Source organism: Girardinichthys multiradiatus, chromosome 6, assembly GCF_021462225.1.
Source record: "Girardinichthys multiradiatus isolate DD_20200921_A chromosome 6, DD_fGirMul_XY1, whole genome shotgun sequence".
Classification (NCBI taxonomy): domain Eukaryota; kingdom Metazoa; phylum Chordata; class Actinopteri; order Cyprinodontiformes; family Goodeidae; genus Girardinichthys; species Girardinichthys multiradiatus.
In genome coordinates, this window is record NC_061799.1 from 35,958,514 (window position 1) to 35,982,513 (window position 24,000).

At 39.0% G+C, this 24,000-nt stretch overlaps 1 protein-coding gene across 2 annotated transcripts in view; it reads right to left on the minus strand.

Annotated features, from left to right (window-relative positions):
• The window catches only part of gnal (guanine nucleotide binding protein (G protein), alpha activating activity polypeptide, olfactory type), a 79,331-nt gene that overhangs the window by 10,559 nt on the left and 44,772 nt on the right, over positions 1–24,000 (minus strand). The window lies entirely within an intron of this gene.

Below are 24,000 nucleotides of genomic sequence, written 5' to 3' on the forward strand. Positions count from 1 at the left end.
AAGATTTTTTTCCACCAACTCGAAGGAGATGCAGGTTTGTTGGAGACATGTTTCAGAAAGGAAGCTGCATTCAGCTGACGCTGGTGACTTCCTTTGAGTAAGACTGACCCAGATGTGGACCAAACGGGGTCATCTTCTCACCATCTTTGATTTTCTAAACAACCCATCTGCACTTTCAGGATGTCACCAGTCAGACAGACAGTCAGACGACACATCTGCAGCACACAGGAAACCTGATGCGCAGAAGATCGCTGTTCACGCTCTTCTGTAGGTTTCTATTCGGGACGGCTGTCTCTTCATTTTCACTTCAGGCGCCTACGAGCGGCACACCAACACGCCCAACGAGGATTAAATAACCGAGAATGAATGGTGCATTATGAACCATTAGATAACAGCGACGCTGCTCATGTGCTTTGACAACAACGTTCTCATCACGCTGACTACTTCTGCCGCAGACGAAAGGAGAAGTAGGACCATTTCTGAAAGGGCACCAAAACGTTCTCACACAAACACTGCACGTATAAAAGTTGTAAAACATAGGCAAAAAAAAAAAAAAAAAAAAGAGAAAGAAGACGTTTGCATGGAAAACTAATAAGTTAGTTCATCCACAACTTGCAATAAACCAGTGGTCTGCATCTAAAGCCTCATATCGTGAGGATGCACTAATTCTACCACATGTATGCATTTAGAAATCAGTTTTAAGAACTGACTTGCAACTCAAACTTCAGTGGACTTGTTAAGCCCTCAAACTTATTACACGGAATACAAACACTCACTGCCATGTTTGTGAGGCTTGCCTAATATTTACACAAACCTTTAAAGGGGTTAAGGTCGAGGCTCGCTCTAATGTTTTATCCAATTAACCAGTTTTGATTCTGTCCAGGTCAATTTGTCTAGATGCTATTTTGAGATGAAATTGAATAATTTAGAGCCAGGCTTCCATCACTATTCCATCCAATTTATGGAATGCATCAGCAACACTGGCCACAAAACAGGCCCACAGCATGATGCTGCCAAGCTTGACACAGTGTTCAAGCCTCACCTTGACTCCTCTTCACATACTTTTCATCAATGTGGCCAAACAGCTCAGTCTTTGTCAAAGCTCAACTCCAGAGGACATTTGGCTTGTCCATTTGGACAGCTGCAAACCTTAATTGAACTTTAAAGGTGTCGACTTTGGACCAGGAGCTTCTTTCTTGGTCTGCATCCTCCCAGTCCATGTTGAAGTTGATGAGGCCCGAAATTATTTAATCCCCTGGCAGATTTAGATTTAAAAGTTTAATTCAACGATGATGCTTGTTTCTGACCGGACATGAGACAGGGACCTCCCAAACGGTAAAACAATGTAAAAGGAGGATTTATTTTGAAAAAAACATAATTTATCTGTTAATATCTAAATTTTTCATTGAAAATGGCATGTGAAAAATAGTTTATTATTTTTAATACACAGCGGAAAAATCAAGAGGGGTCTCTAGATGGGCCACTTCAAAAGGTTAATGTCACTTCCAGTTGCAAAATTAAAAGAATAGTTTAAACCTAAATTTCTAGGGGGTATGAATAAATTTGGACCTAACTGTCAAAGGACAATCTGTGACAAGACTGATGTTCATAGATGCTCTCCAACTAGTCTGAGGAAGTTTGAGCTATTTTGCAAAGAAGAATGAGCAAAAACGTCAATATCCAGATGTGAAAAGTTGGTTAATAATTTTATTACATCCTTATATGCATTTTATTTTAATCTATGTTGCTCTGAAAATAGGGTTCAAATGCATATTCTGATTATTTTTGTAGATTTTTATTCATTTTTACTAAGAAGATTAATACATTATCCCTCTTCCTCGCACCCAGTGTGGAGACCAGTGCTGTGTCAATCTTTAAACACAAAACCGAGCAGTGCCTTGATGGCAGCTTGTGATTTCACAGATAAACATTAGATATTCAGATTGTCATTATGCAAGACGAAGTAGGTGTGAAAAAAACTGACCAGGCGAACAGCAGATTACTCTGTCGGCTAACAAATGGAGACTGATAAAATGAGATTTTTTCAAACACTAAAAATAATTAAAAGCCTTCGACTCAATCACAAAGTTTTAAATTATGTTGAAAGTGGGGAAAACAAAAACCTAACGGGAGATTTTTATTGAGTGCATTCCTGTGACAGATAATACCAAAAAAAAACACATATTTACTCAAACAATCCACCAAATCCAGCACAAAAGTATTTTTAGTCTTCCTTGCAGAAACATAGCTAGGTTATAATTACAGAGTGCTTTGTGACTGCCATGTGACAGCAGTACTAGATATCCAAATATAATCTCCATCCAGGACTAAAAAAACAAGCAGAACAAGACCCCTGAGTCCATAAAACTGTCAAAAAACTGGAAAAGTTGGTGTTGAGCCACTGGTGGTGCAGATAATTCCCTCTCCAAAGGTTTGGATGCAGCTTTTATTTAGTAACTGTTGTGGTTGGAGGCCCCAAGAAGAGACCAGTCTGTCTTTTTTAAGGTCCGGGTAAATGTGTGCGGTTTTTGCCGTTTTCCCCAGTTTTTCTCCTCCCAGTGCTGGTTCATCGTTGGCATTCCCAGATCATTGTGTGATGTGATCACTTTGTCAAAGCTGTGGTTTGTGGGATAACAGGCCACTGGTTTTCCCACTTTGTTTTTAGTGTGTGTACAGCACACACATAGCAAAGTACGCTGTCGTATTTAGACCCTTCACACAACAATGGACGCGCACCAAACGAGCTGTTAATTCTCATTTATCCTGATCTTTTAGAGACTAATTTTACATATCAGTGACAAGACTGTTTGGAATTTCAGGTTAGATGTCAAATTAAATATTACTATCTTGTGCCTTACAGTCGCCCCCGTCTCTCCTCTGAGCTGGATTGGCTCTGTATTTAGCTTAAACACATTGCACCGGTCCTGCGGGCCATCTGTGTTGCTAAGTATAAGCTTTGTTATGGAGAGAATCACCTGACTTGTTCTGGACTTTCCACGTTGTTTGCCTTACCTTTACATAAAACACGGACATAAGCATAACTACACACACACACACACACACACACACACACACAAGCCATCATGTTGAGGGACAGTTGATGCAGGGGCTCTCGGGCCTCAGACCCCACATGGTGCAGGTCACATGTTGCTGCCCTTTGAGCAGAAACAGGGGCAGAGGGAAAAACTAAAACTATGACTCTTAATGGAGTCCATTTCATCACCTATTTATGTTTTTGTGTTGTTAGTTTGCTTTATGAATCTGTTAAACACACAGCAACAGTGCTGTCTTTACTTGTTTCAGATAATCAAACTAAACCATTAATATCAAGACATCCTGAATAAATAGAAAACGCAGTTTTCACCGTTATCCAAACCAACCTGGTCTTTTTGTATAATGTAATTAGCTCCTATGTTTAACCATGAATTAAATGTGCTTAATCACGTTTTTTGAAGAGCTGAGTTCAATTTCACTAGCCACACCCAGGCCTTAATACTGCCAGACCTGTAGCATCAAGAAATGACTTTAAAAAACCTGATCTGACAACACGAAGTAGGATAAAAGATCAACAGTATTGCAATAACGATATTGGTTATGATTAACCCTCATTTTTTCAGCCACTAAATGAGCTGTTCTCCACCAATGGAAAAATGGTAAATGGCCTGCACTTATAAAGCGCTTTATCAAGTCCACTAATGGAGAACACATGGAACAGTGGTGAACCTCCCTAAAAGGTTAAAGCCCACCAAAATAACTACAAGAGAGCAACGACTGTTCATCCAGGAGGTAACAAAAGAACCAAGAACAACATCTAAAGCTCTGCAGGTCTCACTTAAGGTCAATGTTCAAGACTCAACAATAAAAAGAAAGATGGGGCAAAAAATCGCCTCCACTAGAGATTTTCTAGGAGAATAAAACTGCAAAAAAAAAAAAAAAAAAAACTGCACAAATGGCCATCTCACAGTGGCCAAAAAACATCCTGATGATCCTTGAGACTTTTGGGAAAATATTCTGTGGATGAGACAAAAGTAGATCACATCATACCTGCAGTAAAACATGGTGGCAGTACTGTGATGGTCTGGGACTGTTTTTAGACCTGGATGACTTGCCACAATTAATGGAACGATGAATTCTGCTCTCTAGCAGAAAAACCTGAACAGGTTGTTGATGCTCCAAAACCTTCTAATGTGGCTTAATAAAACAGTTCTGCAAGGAAAAGTGGGACAAAATTCCTCCACAGCTACGTACGAACAGCTTGACTACGGATAGATCCATATGTTAGGTTTGAGGAGCAAATACTTTTCATAGGGCCAGACAGCCTTTTTTCATATTAAATATAACCACCATTTGAAAACTGTTTCTCTCTGATATTTAACTTGATTTGATGATCTAAAACATTTAGGTTTGACAAAAAAAAAAAAAAAAAAAACACAAAGCCTGCAAAATCTGTAAGTGTGTATTTCCAAAGGAAGACTGAACCAAAGTGCAAGAATCTAGTTTAAATTTCTGTGTAATTTCAGCTCAAAATGCGTTGCTATATGGGCTGTGTTAAAGTGTTAAAATCTTCACACCAACAAACAGCACTCGACCTCATGTGCTCATCTGATAATTGGGTTGACTTTTTACAAATAGCAGACCTTCTTTAATTAGAAGTGCAGAGATTCGGATCAATAGTTTCCATATTTTGAGCCGCTTAGGCCAGCATAATGGATTTTCACTTTAGGGTCCGACTGACTAGTGACAGCGCTGTGAAACTCAGCTGCGCCACTACACCGTGTTTCACAGCTGGAACGTTTTATTAAAATGTCTTCAGCTCACGTGTTTTACTGTATTTTTTAACTGGCTCAGCTGGTTTAACATAGCTTTATTATTATAAAAGCTGACAAAATGCGTTATTTAGGGATGCACACGACTATTTGTTGAAGTGTAGGTTTTGACAATATTTGTGAAGAAAGTAAGTCAAAAACTCTGAATTAAAATACTTTTAAACGGAGATAAGCAGATCTTTATCCTTAATATTAACAGCAGGTGAGCGGAGTCAGTACTCAGTTGTACTTTACTCGTTTCTTAAAGTGCTTTCTGTAAAATAAAGTGTTGAAACACAATTTCCATATCAAAATTCCCAACTTTCCCAGGTACAAAAGCCCCAAAGTTCTAATGTATATTTAGTAAGGTTTTAAGGAATAAATAGTAAAGTTAATATTGAATTTACGGGAGCATCCTCGACAGCTGTCGGGTTTAAATTTGAAACCTACAAGAATCACAGACGGACGGACGGACAGATGGATAAACAGATGGATGCACAGTTGCATCTATGGATGATTTTCCACTACACCTAAAAGATACTAACATACTTTTTCAGACTGCAAGGACATTTTAAAAATAGTACATGTTGTATCCACAAATATAATACAAAATGTCCATCCCCACTCTACTAAAAAGACACAGGACCAAGTAAAACCAGCAATCTACTCATTGCATAACCCAGACTGTCCCGAGGAGGTGCACTGGTAGAGAACATCAGGGGATGTACAGCAGGACAACATGGTGCAGGATCCTGGTCACCTGGTGGAAAGATCTGGGGTTCAGCTCATCCATCCAAACGAGAATGCTCTGCGGTTTTGAGAAATAGCTCTGAAACCAGGCAAATCCATCAAATGGGACTCAGTGGGTACTTCCTAAACATAGGAACGGGGGACGGAGACGCTCCTGAAAGTCAAACCGAATCTTGTGTAAACAGAAGCGCCTGTTTTACCTCAATGGCGGTCGATCAGCCTTCCAGGGCCCCATCAAATCATGGGTTTGAAAGGTGTTGTATATAAAAATGTAAAATACACAGTAATGTCCTTTTGTGTCTGCTCAGTGTCTATGTGGACTGTTACACTACATGTGTTTAAAAGAGAACCACTCGCAAATCTGCAGAGCTTCCACATACAGTCAAATATGTGTGTTGTTTCCTATGTGTCCATTTTATCTTTTTAACAACTGCTTCTATTTTACATTAATTATTTATTGCTCATGTACAGGCCAGATAGCTTTTTTCTCAACTTCGTTGTACTTGCGGCCATGAAAATAAAAAGGATATCTTGATTCTGATTCTCACTGTGAAATTGACAGACGGGCTTCTCTAATTAACAGAGAAGCACAAACGTCGACACATGAATTATGCCAAATATAGAAAGCAGAGTAAAAATAGCCCAACCAGCAGTATTAGGCAGGTTTCATTCCCTCTCAGGAGAAACAACAGCTGCCTCTATGTCAAATTAGTTGTTGGGCTTGGAAGCACACCGGTGACCTGGCGAAAATTAGGTTTTCCTCTCTTCCTCTAATCAATGATCAATACCCGGTGACTAATATTAAACAGGAGGTTCTACAGCATCTGTGCAGATGCTCAGGACTCAAACACAGCTCCAGAGTCAGGGTATTTTTAATTGTTAGTTCACATTTTAAAGATGTTCAACAGGCTGCACATTTCTGCTGAGGCCTGTTTGTGCAGTTCCTAGCTCGGCCTGTTGGGGCCGCCCCTGCGCTCCCATCTTTCACACTGACCCTGCCTGGTTTCAGCTGCTTGGTTCCCATGGCAACCCCTGTCAGTCCATACCCCCCCTCCCCGTCTCTTCCTAGGCCAGGCTGTATCCTTCCATTCCCAGACTCTCCCATACATCAACACTAAGCAGAACCGAGCCCTGTGCCGGCTTTCTATCCTTCTGCGCTGTATGTGTGTCACCGCCGCTGTGCGTTCGAGTGTGTTCAGTGGGAGGGCAAAGCAAAATTAGGCTTATATAGACAGATTATTTTAGAGGGCCGCAGTCTCAAGCTTGTACCTAAAAATAAGCCACATCTTCAGAGAAAGATTCCCTGCGCCACATGAAGGAGTTTCTGAATACACCCCCGACAGGACCGACAATCCATCGGTTTGGATGAATGAACAACAAGATCTTGAAAGTCCCAGCGCACTCAAATGAAGACCAGTGAATACCGTGATATATGGCTCCTACAGAAATCCAAGACTCGGACCACCTGAACACACGCTGATAGAAGGTCTGCATGCATAATTAGCACGGCACATCTAGGCATTGTCGTTCAAAACACTAAATACCAAAGGTAACACGTGGCGCTGCTGCAGCATGAAATTTTCAGCCCCTTTCCTTTGAGCCACCTAAATAAAATCAATGGAGCTCTGTTCAATCCATCATCTAAACATGGAAAGACTGGGACACAGCGACAGGCGGGCCACTGAATGGCAACAGGCCAGGTGAGGAGAGCATTAATCAGAGAAGCAGCCAAGACAAGGTGACTCTGGAGGAGCTGCAGAAATCCACAGCGCAGGTGTGAAAATCTTTTAATTAAAAGAACAACTATCTGCCCTTTATGGAAAAGTGGTAGGAGGAATGTGACTGTGGAAAATCCTGTTTGCAGTTTGTGACAGGCCATGTAGAAACACAGCAAACGAGTGGAATAAGGAGCTCTGCTCAGATGAACACAAAGTTAAATGTTTTGGTTCACATACAAAATGCACCTAGGCCAAACACTGTCCCATCATTTCCATCATACAGGAAAAACAGCTGAACGCAACAAAAGGATTGGAGAAATAAAATCGAAACCACAGTGAAATACTGAGTGTAGTACTAGAACAAAGACTTTCATGGCGGCAAAATATAAAAAAAGAACTTCATAAATTCAATGATTACATTTATTTTATGCTAATATATTGAACTATTTAAATGTCTCATGATCACCTAATGATTAGATACTTTTAGACATTTTTACTTTAAAAGCATTAAATTCCAAAAAATAAAAAAGGGAAAAATTGGAATTTGCAATTGTATGAGGCCTTGTATGGGAAAACTAGCAGCATGAAAACCCCGTCCACATGTTGAAGCATGGCAGTGGCAGCGTCATGCTGAGGAAATGCTGTTCTTCAACAGGGACAGGGAAGCTGGTCAGAGTTGACAGGAAGATGGATGGAGCTAAGTACGCTAGACGAAAACCTGTCAGAGGCTGGAAACCACTTGAGATTGGAGCAGAGGTTTGCTTTCTAGCAGGACAGCGCCCCTTAATATACAGACAGAGATGCACTGGAATGGCTTAGATCAGTGTTAAAATGGTTCAGTCCATGTAAAATATTAAATACAACTGAGAAATTGAGAAGTCTTAAAAGGTGATGTTTAGAGGCTGCCCTACCAATCAACCACAGTTTGAGATATTTTCCAAAGAAGAAAGAGCCCTTCAAAGCTGGTAGAAGAAAGCAGCAAAAGGTGGTTCGGGGAGGACGGAATATAAATGCACACCACACTCTTCAGATTTTTTATTTGTAAAAAAAGAAACAGAAAGTCATTTTCCTTCCACTTTACAATTGCACACTGCTGTGTGTTGGTCTATCACTAAAAATCTCAGTAAAAAGCAATGAAATTTGTGGATGCAATTTAACAAATGTAACAGAGAACACCTGAAAATCTAAGACTATGGTGTTACGTGTCAAAACCTTCAGTCTTCATTTAACCTGTTGCAGCTTTCAGCAAATCAGGTCTAGTTAAGGAATGTAATAAATAAACTGAAACTAGGGGCCAAATGTTTACTTACTTACTTACTTATCCTCCGAGCTACCTCGGTCAACCCAGCCAGATGAAACAATCCTACAACACAAAGTGTCAACAAACCCCACTGACAAGAATACAAGGTTTCTATAAATAGCCTCGTGTCCCCCCCTGACCACATTCCTCAGGGGGTGAAAGTTCAAGCCTGTTTGAGTAGTAGCAGAGGTGGAGGAAGACCTTTCTACCGGGGTGTGGCTGGACAACACCACCCTTCGGGCCTCACTGCAAGGCTAGCAAACCTTCACCACAATACAAATCGAGGAACTGACTGAGCATGCCCAAAGGGGTCAAATACAACACGCTAAGATCGTGCATTGCTTTACGTCCGTCGTTTCCTCACTCGAGTAGGACGGCTCAGCAGCAACAGTGTGGAGCTGGGATCCCCTGTCGTGATTAGACAGCAAAACGTCTCCTCACATGTCAAACATCGCTTTCATCAGCTCACCCCCCTCCCCACCGTCTGAAGACATGGTAGAGCAGCATGTGTGAGCATACACAGGGTAGGGGGAGACAGAGCGCATTCGTACGCTCCCAGTGACTTATTTCATGTCCGGGCGTTAAAACATGAGAATACACGGCCAGGGTGGCGCACGCTCTCGCAAAAACGCACGCAGGGGGCTGCACACACGAAATAGGCACAGAGGGGTTCTGTGTCTCACCTTCTGCTGCTGACCTTCCCTTTGTTTACAGCGCATTGCCGGGATACTCCCTTTGATTCGGCTGTGCACACGTGACCTCAGCCAGTTTCTGCTCTGCAGTGCTGCTGCTAAAAATAGCCTCAGCTTGCCCTGGCTCCACAGCTAGTTTACATAAGCTCTAAGGGGGGTGGGGGGAGAGGAGAAGGGAGCGACAGAGAAGGGGTGGGGGGTAGAGAGGAGGAGGGGAGTCTCAGTGAAGAGAGAGAGCAATAGAGGAAGGAGGGAAGGAGACATTGGGGGGTGTATGGTCGACCATTCCACAGTCTCTGAGCAGGGGAGCTGCAGCGTCACTGCTGTCCTCCAGCAGACTGCCTGAACACTCCTGGACAACAGGAGGCTGAGGTATATATACACGTCTGTGTGTGAGTGTGTGTGTGTTGTCAGCGCACAATAACACACTCGGAGATATCCGCCATTCACCAGCCCTGCTCTTTGTCTGGCCCTTAAAATGGACGCGCATTTTGACCCAAAAATAAAGACGTATTTATAGCTGCGCTTCTTTAAGTGGAACAGAAACTCTCTTTTTAACTCCAACCCTGCTCATAGCAAACAAAAAAAAAGACAAATTAATACAGTTTGCACACATTTACTAAAATAGCACCACTGAAGCTGATGATAGCAACATTTATCTATGTAAAAAGGTTGACTGAGATAGCTTCAAGATGGACGTGCTGCGTTTATCTTTTTAGGACAGAAGATTACAAGTTATGAGAAGCTTCAACAATATTCAGTGAATATGGGCAAAATTTAAACATATGTGGATGTAATTACGACCAGGCAGGGTCGGTATGAGCTTCTCATTGTATGATAATGTTTAGTAAACATCTCATGGTTTCACAGTAACTACAGAGAAAAAAAACATCTGGACATAATCTGCTTTATTTAAAAAAGATAAGTTATTTTTGCTGGTGCTCAATTAACATTTACTATGCAGTTATTAATATGTCTTGTAATGTTTATTTATTTAACAATATGTGGTGAAGGCATTACATTGATAAAGCAACAAGGACAGATTTACAAGAGTGTAAAAATTACGAGACAAGAAAAAAAAAAAATATCCCGTCTCAAAATGATCATTACTAATTAAAGTACCAGCCATTCATGTATTATACAAAAGAGTGATAGAACATAATTTAGTGTGTCAAATTTATTCAAAACATAATAAGACATCCTTTTCCCCAGTGACACTGTTCAGGTAATAACAATAATTATCTTTATTTAAGTATTAAACAATAAATGACCTCAAACCCTAACGTCCACTGTATCTAAGTCATTTTCAAGCACTAATTGCACAATGTATCAGACTTTTAGTTCAACTCCGTGTAGAGGAACACAAGAATGACCAGATGGTATAAGCTGGTTTATTAGTAGGGCTATCTGCTCTGCTATCCAGCCCAGTCATACCTTGCTAAATGTAACTTGAAAAATGCAACACCTTAACTTTCAAGACCATGACTGTAGTTTTTAATCACTGCAAATATTTCAAAACAGCCAAATTGGTCTTTCTTATAGGCAAGGGAAAAGTATAATGAAATTCTTTCAGTTAGCTAACAAGCAGTGCACAGCAACAGGTGGGGGAGAGCCAGTAGTGCTTCGCTTTCTCATCACTCCATGCAGCTGGCGAAAACTCTTGTCGCTCAGACACTTTTGTTTGGTATCTACCCACACTTAACGAAAAGGACATCTGAAAAGGCCACGACATTTATTTCCAACCAGAGATGTATTCATTTTTTTCAGCCAAAGTTTTGTATTCATAAGACGAACATAACTAAAACAGAGTAGAACAAGTTTACAGTCTTTTCCGACAGATCCCATCCTAATCGATGTCACAGTTTGAAAACTGATGACCAATCCGTGTGTAAAATTTACAGCCACCAAATCACAACCCTCATTGCAGTAGTCATGTGTGGCATGCTGCAATCACAAAAGACTGCTTGGATGTAATATTTGGTGGGCCATTGCAACACACTCTGCATGCAGATAAAATGTTTGACCAGGTGGATGGACTCACCACATCTGATACCGAATGTAGTTGGGAAAGAAAATCACTCCTTAATACCCGGGTTCCTACCCATTTTCCATCTCAGTATTCCATACTTTTCCACACTTACAAACACAAGGCCATTATTTTGATGCATACATGCATCAAATTACTGTACATCTCCACCCTAGACAGGCTTTAAATGTGCCTGCAGCCGATAGTTAATTAAAACCACAGATTGTAAATAACCAATTAAGCAATAAAAGAGGGAAAAAAAACATAAATTCATTTTCTATAAATTTGATAGTGTATCTCTGCAATGTTTTGAAATTTAAATATTTTTCTATACTTTTGATTTCCATTTTCCATGCCGACTGAATATTATGATGTAAATCCTTATGTTCAATGTTTTTTTACATGAATATAAAATGTTCCCTACAAATTTCAATCATAGTCAGGCTTTAAATATGGGTACTGAAAAAAGCATAAAATCGAATTAAAGAGGAACTAAAAAAAGAAATCACCCGGGCTTCTGAGTGTTTGGCAGCTTTATCTTAGTTATCACATGGTAATAACAAGAAAGACAGGATTTCCCAGGAAATGTAGTTGGGAAAGAAAATCACTCCTTAATACCCGGGTTCATATCCATTTTCCATCTCAATATCCCATACTTTTCCACACTTACAAACACAAGACCTATATTTTGATGCATACATGCATCAAAATACTGTACATCTCCACCCTAGACAGGCTTTAAATGTGCCTGCAGCTGATAGTTAATTAAAACCACAGATTGTAAATAACCAAGTAAGTAAATTAGGGAACAAGACTTCCAAAAAAGGATCGCCACCTGTTATCCTAACGAGTAAATGTACTTTAGCCCAGTCATTATGTTCATCTTAGGAACATCTAACTATGAAACATCTACAGCTGTATAAGCTGGACAATAAATTATGTCAGTCAGTCAGTCATTTTTCTACCGCTTATTCCATAGTGGGTCGCGGGGGAGCTGGTGCCTATATCCAGCAGTCTATGGGCGAGAGGCAGGGTACACCCTGTACAGGTCGCCAGTCCATCGCAGGGCAACACACAAACAACCATGCACACACTCATTCATACACCTAAGGGCAATTTAGAGAGACCAATTAACCTAACAGGCATGTCTTTGGACTGTGGGAGGAAGCCGGAATACCCGGTGAGAACCCACGCATGCACGGGGAGAACATGCAAACTCCATGCAGAAAGACCCCCGGTCGGGAATCGAACCCAGGATCTTCTTGCTGCAAGGCAACAGTGCTACCAACTGCGCCACCGTGCAGCCCCAATAAATTATCTCTTTTTAAATAAAGAAAACGGAAAATCTGAAGTGCTATTGTTCACATTATCTTATAAATTTCTATTGTCATCTACCAAACAATAGACTTTTGATGTTGTGTGTGTGTGTGTATATTAAGAAAGATAAATATTCTTTCACATCACATGTTTTGATTTTCCCATAAATATCCAGACATGGAATATGCTCTCTGAAAATCTGTACTTTTCTATACTAAAACTTTGGGATTTGCTGCATTGATACAAAGTTTTACCATAATTTTCAACCATAGCCATGCTTTAATATGTATGCTGCAAATGGCTTTAAAAATATAACAAAGATTTTAACCAACCGTATATTTGATAAGTTACAGGACTGACGTCTAAAACTTAAGTTTCACCACAATCATCACATGTTTAGCAACTCAGTAACATCCATCCCACTACGTCAGGAATTTTTATCTCTTAGAAAATTATATTTTTTCATACAGTATTATCCATTTTCCATACCTGTCCAATGAAATGTCATGCTTGATTTGGCTTAAATTTTGAGATTTCTCCACTATTTTTGGCCATTTTTCAATGCATAGATACAAATTGAAATTTACAGCAGATATTTAATTGCAGTCAGTCTTTAACTGTGCATGCTACAAATATTATACAAATCCCCAGATTATTAGTAATTGCATCAGCAAATAAGGCAACTCCTATTGAGTGTATGGTCTAGAAGGCCTAAGCTTTATTCTAGGCGTCACATGTTCACCACCTGAGTAACGTCTAAACATGAAATGAGTATGAAATGGAAATTAAGCAATAAAAGAGGGGAAAAAAAACAAATTAATTTTCTATAAATTTGATAGAGTATCTCTGCAATGTTTTGAAATTTAAATATTTTTCTATACTTTTGACTTCCATTTTCCATGCCGACGTAATATTATGATGTAAATTCCTTTGTTCAACGTTTTTTTACATGAATATAAAAAGTTCCCTACAAATTTCAATCATAGTCAGGCTTTAAATATGGGTACTGAAAAAAGCATAAAATCTAATTAAAGACGAACTAAAAAAAGAAATCACCCGGGCTTCTGAGTGTTTGGCAGCTTTATCTTAATTATCACATGGTAATAACAAGTAAGACAGGATTTCCCAGGAAATACACTATATTGCCAAAAGTATTTGTCTACTTTTACATATATATGAACTTTGATGACATCCTATTCTTAATCTATAAGGTCCAATTTGTTGATGGACCCACAATCGCCAGCAACAACAACTTTAACTAGTCTGTAAACATCTTCCACAAGGTTTAGAAGTGTGTTCATAGAAACCAGAATTGCAGCCTCCGCTCTAATTCATCCCAAAGGCTGAGGTCAGGACTCTGTGCAGGTCAGTCAGGTTTCTCCAAAACCCAATACCTTTGGCAATATATTGTGTATATACAACAAATGTCAAGAAAAATAGATATAATGTCTGAAAATACAAATAAATACATTTAGACCTGGAAAATATTACATTGAAATAGCCTTTGTACCCAACTTTTTTCTAGTCCAAAATGGGGCAGTCTACTTTGCTACGTTTTATGCTAACCATGTGCCAGTTTGTGTCCACCTTTTGAACATGCTTTAACAACTGATGATTTGAAGCAGTTCTGCTATGTCATACTCAGAGTTTGGTATTGTGACTACAGTAAATATCATGTACCAACATGAAGTCGCTCAGTTATTTTGGTTTGGTCATGGGTCATAAATGAGTTGTCTGGTCTGAGCAGGGATCGGACCGGATAAAAGGTGTACTATAAAATCTTTAGAAAATAATGTGCAATTAAATTAGATTAGATGTTAAACTGGAAAATTTTTAAATCATCATTAGTCTCCATTTCCAATAAAAAAATCTTTACAACCAAGAGAAATAAAGAGATATGCAATGGTTGAGCACAAAATAGAAGGAGGAAGGGACGAAATGTAACGTGAGCACAGAATTGGCGAAGGGGTAAGTTGACCTGGAGCTTACGTTACCAAACCAAGCTCTGACCAGTTTACTAAGTCATAAAATATAAGATCTATATAATCAGCAATTAAATATTGCAACATGGCCACAAGATGACAAAGAAATGTGTCTGCAACTGAATATCTAAGCAGAGAGTCTACAGTTTTTTATTTTACAAAATAGAGGTTTAAATAAAAAAATAAACAAATTCTAGTTAACAATTGCCATTATCTCTTCATGAATGTTATGCTGTTTCAAATTTAACACTAAAAAAAAATAGATGAATAAAACCAGATTCTACCAGAGATGCACCAATCAGGCTTTTCGCGGCCGATACCATAAGAAGTTCTGGGTCTATGAGTGACATTTTGTCTGTGCAAATCCTGCAAAACGATTAAACTGGGGAAGCTAAAATCAAACCGGACGACATCAGGTTGGAGGTGAGTATTTCCAAAAGAAAAGCCACTCAGGTTTTTGAGCCCCTCTACTTCTGTTAGACTGGGATGAAGTTTCATTTTTGTGCAACTTTAATGACTTTTAACAAACTGATCACCACAATCATCCTAAAGTTTTCATTTTCTTTCAAAACTGCCCTGATGACCCCACTAAGCTTTATATTCACCTTAAACTAGCTCCTCCAATTATATGAAAACATGGCTATTAAAAGGAAGCAGAGGCTGTCAGAGCCTCTGGTCTCTAGAAACAAAATAAAAACACACTGGCAGCAAAGCGAATCTTGTGACATGTAGCATGCAATGCCAGGCAGCTTTAGGCTCTTATAACCACTCTCCTGAGCAGGCGGAAAGATTTTCATGTGCGATATCTACAATATGCTTCAGATCTCCAACTAACATGCTTTGAAACGGCTCACAGGTACAGGTACACCTCATGTCGGGAACACAGAAGATGTTAAGTGAAGCTCAGGTTGAAAAGAGCTTACAAACACAAAACACTTTTGTCTGTTTGGAAAAGACTTGGCATGTGCTCTCATGTGCTCTGCAACATCTTCTCTATCGCTTTCTGGCCTCCAGAGAGGAACGAACAGACAGACTGAGGGAAAGAGACCAAGAGGGATGGTGAGTGAGAGAGAAATCAGAGTCCCACAGGGGGCAACAACAACCTCAAAGACAGCGGTTTGTGTGTGTCGAGTCCCACCAAGCTTCCAGTTGATCATTCTGCTCCTTACATCAAAAACCACTCCATTTTACTCAGAAATCATGCAACAAAACACACCAACACACACATAGAGCTGTCTTTGATTTTTCTGCAATCAGCTGACAGGATGGTCATCTGATTAAAACAAGTGACAAATGTTTTTGTTAATCTGGATTAAGGCCTTTTATGAACCCTTTTAGAAGGAAAGGAGCATGTTTTCATTAGTTAAAATGAAACTCTGAATATAGAGTTAATGTTTGTCAATAGACTTTGTTATTTTATTATATAATTAAAGAGGAATAACTTATTTTTGAAAAAGTCCAATTGCCAATAATACTACTGTTGCTACTACTACTTTTTATGAATTAATAATTACTATTATCATTATTACTATCAGTAGTAGAAGTAGTAGTATAGACATTTAGTTTTGTCTTATTATAATTATATAATTGAATAATTTCTTTTCACATTCATTACCATTATTCATTTATATTATTATATTATATTCACAAATGCAATCATTTTACCCATTTAATTATTTTAAATTGCATAACATTTTTATACATTTCTTTTAACTAAAGTTAGAATTAGCATTATCACTATAATTTTTCAATTGATTTATTTTATATTTCTAATACTAAAGGTTTCACTTATCACCTTCAACTTTTCTCAGCATCTTTTAAATACCTTAAAGTTCCTTTTTAGGACAAAGGTTTGCACCTCTTGCTTTAAAGTTTTATTTAAACATCTTCCTGACCCTTATTTCCTTATCTTCTGTATTCAACTACTTGCCTTTCACAGTTTCTTGTAAAAAACCAACAACGAGTTCCTGTGCAAGCTCCAATGCTAGTGTATTTACTAAATTGTACGTAAAACTGTGGATTTTTCCATTTTTGGATTTTTCCAGAAAACTTGTCTTCGAAAGTACAAAATTGTTAAGATAAAAATTAACCAACAAATCAATTTAGATACACAAGAAGCCAGCAGGATCACTTTTCCTCTGCTGTCATACAGTGCTGATTAAACATGTTAAAAAAAATTAGACACTGAAGCTACTTGTTGGGGACAAAAAACGACAGTGACATGCAGTCGGTGTATAAATATCGCTCTCATGGGCTCTTCCATGAAAAGAAGCACCTTACTGAGCAGGAGCAGTTTGCAAAGCGTAGCCTCTCTGTTTCCGAGTAGCCCTCCGAGGGCCTGGACCGGCTGACAATGCCGACCATTCTTAGCACTTTACTGTTCAAGATGACTGTGTCAGTGGCCCCTAGGCTGGTGACGGGGTCCCGTGACCAGCACAAACCCCCAGCTGAGGCCAAGAACTAGACTCAGCTTTAGAGATGTGCATCTGACCCCAGCTCCGTCTCCGGGACTTGATGAGATGACTGTAAACCTGGGCCATGTTCACAACAATAGATTAAATCTTTAGGCCTCTTGCTTGAAGTCAGAGAATTGGAGGTGGGGGTCAGTTGGTTTGCAACAACACGTAAGTCGAACACCAGATGTGTCCTTCAAACTAGGAGCACTGCAACATGACAGGATGATAAATATTTTTAAGATAGCTACAAGTAACTTTCATGTTGTGGAAGCTAGTATGATCCAGGCCAAGTCCTGGTTATTGGCTTCCAAACTTGTGAAATAACTGCTTGAACTTTTAGGCCTAAATGTAAATATGGTTATGATGCTCTGAGTATGACGGTTGGAGACACAAAGAAAAATGGTCCAGCGGCCAGAATAAACCCATCATCAGTTTTACTGTCTGGTTGGAAAATTGAAAAATCCTCTTTTTCCAATCAGTGAATGCACACTACTAAGTGCTTACAAGATCTCGCTGACAACACTCTTCAGTGCGGGTGCTGTTACAGAAGAAGAAGACTCAAAGTTCGTAATTTTCAGTGAGAGATATTTGAAACAAAATCAGGGGCAGTACGTCTAGATGTTGAGACATGTCTGTGGTCCATTCAGGCTGCGAGAGGAAGACTTCAGCTGATAACAGGAAGGCTTAACGTATTACAGAAGAGTTCCTGTTTTTTATCCTTTTAAGCTTTCAACATCTGTTTTTCATGCAACATAAGAGATTTGGAAATGTTGGCAGCCTTAATCTCAGTTTGTGTTCTCAGCACTAATCTCAGAAAACTGCACTAACTGCCAATGTAAATATGCTAAACTCAGTTTAAAATTGTCAATACATAAACCTTATTTATTATCACACGACAGAACTTCGCTGGCTCTTCCAATCTCGCTTCAACTCCGACATGCTTTTGTCTCAGATGTTCATGTAGAGAAGTCGTGCTTCCATGCCATGCCAGACCGTTGTGGCATATCTTGCAGGGCACTTGTCATTTTACTGCATCTAGGGTGAAGTGCTCCCATACTTTCGATGTCTTTGTTCGTGTTGTTTTTTCTTCTGTTTTCTCATTTGTCCCCCTTTTCTTCCGTAACTTTTCGTACTCCGCCATCTTGCTCAGTGCAAATGCGCTTGTGCCGCGTATAGATTCTTGTGTGTGGAATGTCATGCAAAACAAGGCCAACTATTAGCTGATTTTGTTCTTCTACTGCTCTAACGGTAGATCACAGCGTTCGGTGCCTCATTACTGCCACACATTGGCCACAAAAGTAACAGATTGTGTTAAAGAATAGACCGCATACGACAAAACGTGATTACAAAGCAACTAATTGATGACTAAATTAGTTGATAACTATTTTAATAATCGATTAGTTGTTTCAGCTCTATTTAAAATTAGTAGTTTCAGAACTGCTATCATTTTCCCTCATTAAGTTTGTACAGTTTAAAGACCTATATATGCCTACCTTTTCAACTTTGTGAAAACATGTCCACATAGCTGGCATTGCTTCTCTGTTTAACTTAAACACTCGACAGTCCTGCGCTGCATCATGTTCACTGTCATATGACCATACAAATACCACAAGGGCTGCACAACATTTGGAAACATGCGATATGTGATATTGCAAGAGAATATCACAATAACAATAAGAGATAAATAAACAAACAGTTAAGGAAGCAGTGTCATGTCTTTCTGGGTTAATTGACGCCAGACAGTGAGCGGTCTATCCAGCTACTGGTCAAAAAGTTTTATTAATTTTTCCAAGTTTTATTAAAAAGGTTCGATCTGGATGCATCTGCTGTTTTGGCAATTAAAACTATTCTGTTGTAGGTTCCTAATAAATTTATTATTACCAAATATATTGCAGGCACAACAATCCTGAATGCATTGTACCTCTATAATTAGAAAATATTTATCGTAGTCCAAGCAATTCTTTGTGATATTAATGTTGCGCACAATAATTTATTAGATAATGAAAATTTTTAAAAATACTGTGCAACCCTACTCCACACAGTAAGCACCTGAAAACTACTACTTGGTTTACCAGATTTATTTTTATATCTACAAATCAAAATAAATGTTACAGACATTATTCTAACTATACTAATTAAAAAGCTAACACTTTAACAGTAGTAGGATTAATTGTAGTTTTTTTATGTATTAATTAAAAGCAATTGACATCAGATTACACATTTTACACAACCAGCGTCAGCTTTCTCATTGTACGAGCACAAAGTGTCACTGAGCTATTGAATGGTCTTGTTTCAGCAGAAAAACTTCCGACCACCCATAGTAGCCTCTCTCGGTTCACGCCACTGCAGCCGCGGCACGCCAACACGCCACCCATTTCACAAAACACATGTACATGCTGGAGCTTCCCGGGACCTGGCTCAGGGGAAGTCAGATTCGCGTGTTTGATTTTGCCGTTGACACATCCAAGGCACTGCAATGGAACTGGCCCACTGCAACTGAAAATAGCTTATAATCAATCAGCTGGCAGACACATTTCTGTGCTCTTAAAACGTATAAATGAGCAATACGGGAGGGTGGATCGATGGGTGACAGGATTCCGAAAGCATCGATATGGACATGCTCATTGGCATAACAAGCTCTCGCCATCGGCCTGTACTTTATTTCCTGTGCCTGTGTCCGATGGGGTGCCCAGTATTAGGCCAGCTGGAAAAAATATCTGCAGTGAGTGGAGCAAGGTCTGTGAAGGACAACGGCAGAGGTGGAGCGTCTGCCTTTATATAAAAACGAAACAGGACATGCATTCAGCTAAGCTCGATTGCTTCTTGTGGTTTTACGACGAAACATATTTGACTGTTAGTATGCAAAGCAGTATGTTCCTCCTGCACAACCCATCATGTAGGCCAACTTCCTCTTTAATTTACTCTGAGTGACTGAACGCTGCCTTATCACATTCATGATCTAAGACAGATCAAACTACACAAACACAAATAAACACACAATAAAACTGAAAAATAAAACTGAATTATATAAACCTAAAAGCAGCTCTGCTACTGTACTAAAAAAAAAAACATCTGTGGTAAAACAACCCGGGCTGAAAGTGATGAACTTTGCTCTCTTCCTTTTAACCCGTTTGGCAGCAGAACCCGTCTGCCAGCGTTTCCAGCAAGCGTCAGTGAGTGGACTTAACAACAACAGGTGTCAATGCGCATGTGTGTGAAGCTTTTACACACAGGCCGAGCTGCTGCCAGGTAGGACAGAGTGTCTGCGCCCTCCGTTGAGAGAGTAGATTCACAGGTTAAAATCAGAAAGAGGAAGCAAGCGAGAGGTCGCGTTAGTCTGACAAGTTCCAGACTCCAGCCTAAATGCTTTTTCATCCAACAGCAGGTTTTCAGTCTCCATGGCTGTTTTTTTTTAACCACAATAAAGACTGATTTACAAGAGAAAACAAAATAATAACTGATTCTGAGCAGACATATATAGTTCAAATAGTTCAACATGTTGATTAAGAGAATTGAAATAATGTCATCTATACCATATAATTTATGTGTGAGAGCCAAATGTGTTTCGTCCAGATTTATTTGTGTAGGTAAGGGTGTTCCTCGGGGATCAGTCCTGGGCCCGCTCCTGTTTTGTTTTGAATATAAATGATGCTAATGGTAATTTTCATCTTGACGCAGAAAATACTATGTAACCTGATACTTCTAATCTCTGTTAGCAAGATCTTTATCATTTGTGGGTAAAAATGAGAGTGAATGTGAAATATAATTGGAAAAGCAGAGTTTTAATGCGTCGCAGCTTGAACTTAGCAACCTCCCAAATATTGCATCCAAGCACTTTTATAATTAAATATATCTACTGTATTTTCTGATTTTATAGTTGTAACTTGCGTTTGACATGTTGGCTGAATTTTAGTGCCATTTAGTATGAATAAAAATAATAGCTAAAAGTTTATTTTTTTTAGACTTAGGCAAATATGTAAGAGTAACACAAACATAGTAGTAGCAATGGTAGCTCATTAGCCACAATGGCTATGTAATGGCAACAAGGTATGAAAAAAATTATTAAATTATTTAAAACATTAAAGCTAACTAATGAATTTATTTTAATCCTAATTTTAAGTTTTCATAGGCTGGTCACCAGCATCAAGCATTTCAAAAGTGACAGTTTAGAAAACCGCTAAACTTTTCATACCATTCCTATGATTTAAAAGGGAAACTGTCAGAGTGACATTGAGTTTTCTCCAGCTGTATGAGGCACAGACAAGAGCTGCCCTCCCTTCACCTTTTGCTGCGCACTGCAGGTCAGCTGGCAGAACAAAAACAACTAAAATTTCTTTCCCCTCACCCACAGAAAAATTTGGCTGTTTGACAATATTTTCAGTCGCAAAAAACAGACAGTTGATAGATAATTATGCTTACTCGAAGTATAATTATGCTAGCAGCGGTAAGTATAAATGATGCATTTATATTTGAAATAAAAGAAATGAGACCAAGCTATACGTTTCTGGCTGTAATGTTTGTGGTAATATCGTGATACCAGGAAACCATGAGAATCTCACACCGGCCCATCCCTAAACATAAGTATAACAAGTGCTTTTTATACTTCCAAACCACTTTTAAGTGAAGGAAAACTAATTTTAAAAGGGCCACTACAGAAAACGTTATAAGCCCTCTTTAATCCAACTGATCAGCAGTGTTTAGCTATGTGTTAATCTATACTTCATACACCTGGAGAAAACTAAGGTCACGCCGACACGCACTTGAATCTCATTGAAAGGACTTTAAACCATAGGGATGGTATGATGTAACATTTTAGAGTGGAAAGGCTTTTCTTTAGCAGGGGGAGGGAAGCTGCACAGGTACAACTTTTTAAGAACCTGGGTATACCTCGTTACTGACAACCGGATCATGCCTAGTGGTAATCTATTGTCAACAGAAGAAAATACGGAGGGAAATATGGCAGAAAGACGCTAAGAAAGACTTGTCAATGGCTAGAAAGACATAAGCAAAGTTATTAAAAACATACAACAAACTGTTCACTTTATATAATCCACACTTTTCATTGTCTTCATTCCCCTCTGTTAATGTTTGCTCATGTCACAGGACAGCTGTGTTATCAGTGCTTTAGCTTGCACTGATAATGCGGATTGTACTTACAATACAGCACACTCTTCAGGATTTCAACACAGAAGAGTGCAACATTTACGGGGCTGTAAAAAGGAAGTAATAAAGAACTGAAATGTTTACGACGGCAGAATTCTTCACTATGTCATTGTGATGCTGGAATACGGACTTAAATAAATCCAGCCAGCTTTTTTTACTTTGTTTGTTTGGTTTTTACATGTTTTGTTCTGGCACTGACTCGGAGCGGCAAAGACAAACACAGGCCGTGGCTTGTTTTAGCTCCACCTTACAGTTTCATGTGACTTTCCATGCATCATCTGACTTTCACTCTCCTGTTTCACGGGCACAGCAACCAGGAAAAGCATTGATGAGAAGTTAAAAAGATGTCCAAGGAGTGCAAGATCTATGCAACATAACTTCTAAAACACAGGCTCACAAAATGACCTTATCCCTGGTTACCAACAAACGTGCCTTTGACTGAACCCTTGGAGATAAGGAGAAGCCAACTTTAAAGATAAGAGGGGACAACTTCCAACGGGCAGCGTTTCTCAGACTGCACCATGTACAGTGCCAGCCTCGCTTACTGGACGCCCTGATAAAGATGTGCAAAAAGGAAAAGAATAAATTAATCTTTTTATTGCATTATAATTGTCTCTCTGAAAAATTTTAGCTAAATTCAGCCTTTAATTTGAGTAAATTATTCCTTGGGGGAAGAAAAAATCCTATATTAAAATATAATTGTTTTTTGAAAAAAAAAAAAATTATTATGCTGTTTCTATTCAGCTCACGCCACAGATTTTCTACAGGATTCATGTCTGGACACTGAGATAGCCATGGAAGAAGGTTGATTTTGTGTCTGGTGAACTATTTCTGTGTTGATTTGGCCAGATGTTTGAAGTTCATTATCCTGCTGAAAGACCTAATGATGACACGTTTTAAATATTTTCCGGATTTCCGTTTTGAAATCTCCTGGTATGTCAAAGAGATCATGACGCAATGCCAGCGCATTTGGAACAGAAACAGGCCCACAGCATCACAAATCCTACACCATACTGAACAGTGAGGAAAAAGGTGATTTTCCACATATTCATCAATTGTTTCATTCCAGACCCATAGAGCGTTTTTTGCTAGAAAACTCATTCTTAGTCTCAACAGAGCACTTGGATCCAGTTAAAGTCCCAGTAGCATTTATAAAACTCCACATGTGTATGTTTAAGACAGTATGACAGAAAAATTTGTCTTGAAGACTTTGTGACCCCCAGATGCCCTTTGCTGCTGCAGTTTTCCAACAGGGAGTTTGGAGAACTTTCTTCTTACCTCTCTTACCAACCTCCAGACTGTACGCGGTGGCAAGATAAACTCGGGTCCTCGCCTAGCCTGGTTTTTCTCAGTTATTGACCGACTGTACATTTTAGGCAGTAGCTATTTTCTGACAAGCCTTTCTTGATTTATAAATATAAAGTTACATCTGCCTAACTGGAATAACATGTTCTCTTGTCCTTCTCATTTTCAAAGAGTGGATAAAAGAAATGTCATTTATATGAACTCGGAGGAAGCAGAAACCTACTGTTTGCTAATTTAACGTTCCTATCAACTCTGATCCACTTAAATGGTATATATTTACAAAGTAGTTCATTTTAAAGGCTCTATTAATAACTGAGACACTTGAGATTTTGTTAAAAACAACTATTTATTAACATTGGCTTATTCCCACACTGAATAAATGTACTGTAAAGATTGTCACACTTCTGCAATAAAAGATTATTCAACTCAAGTCTTTAATACATCTTTACCACAGGGGTGGCATTACATGTGGTAGATGCTGTATAC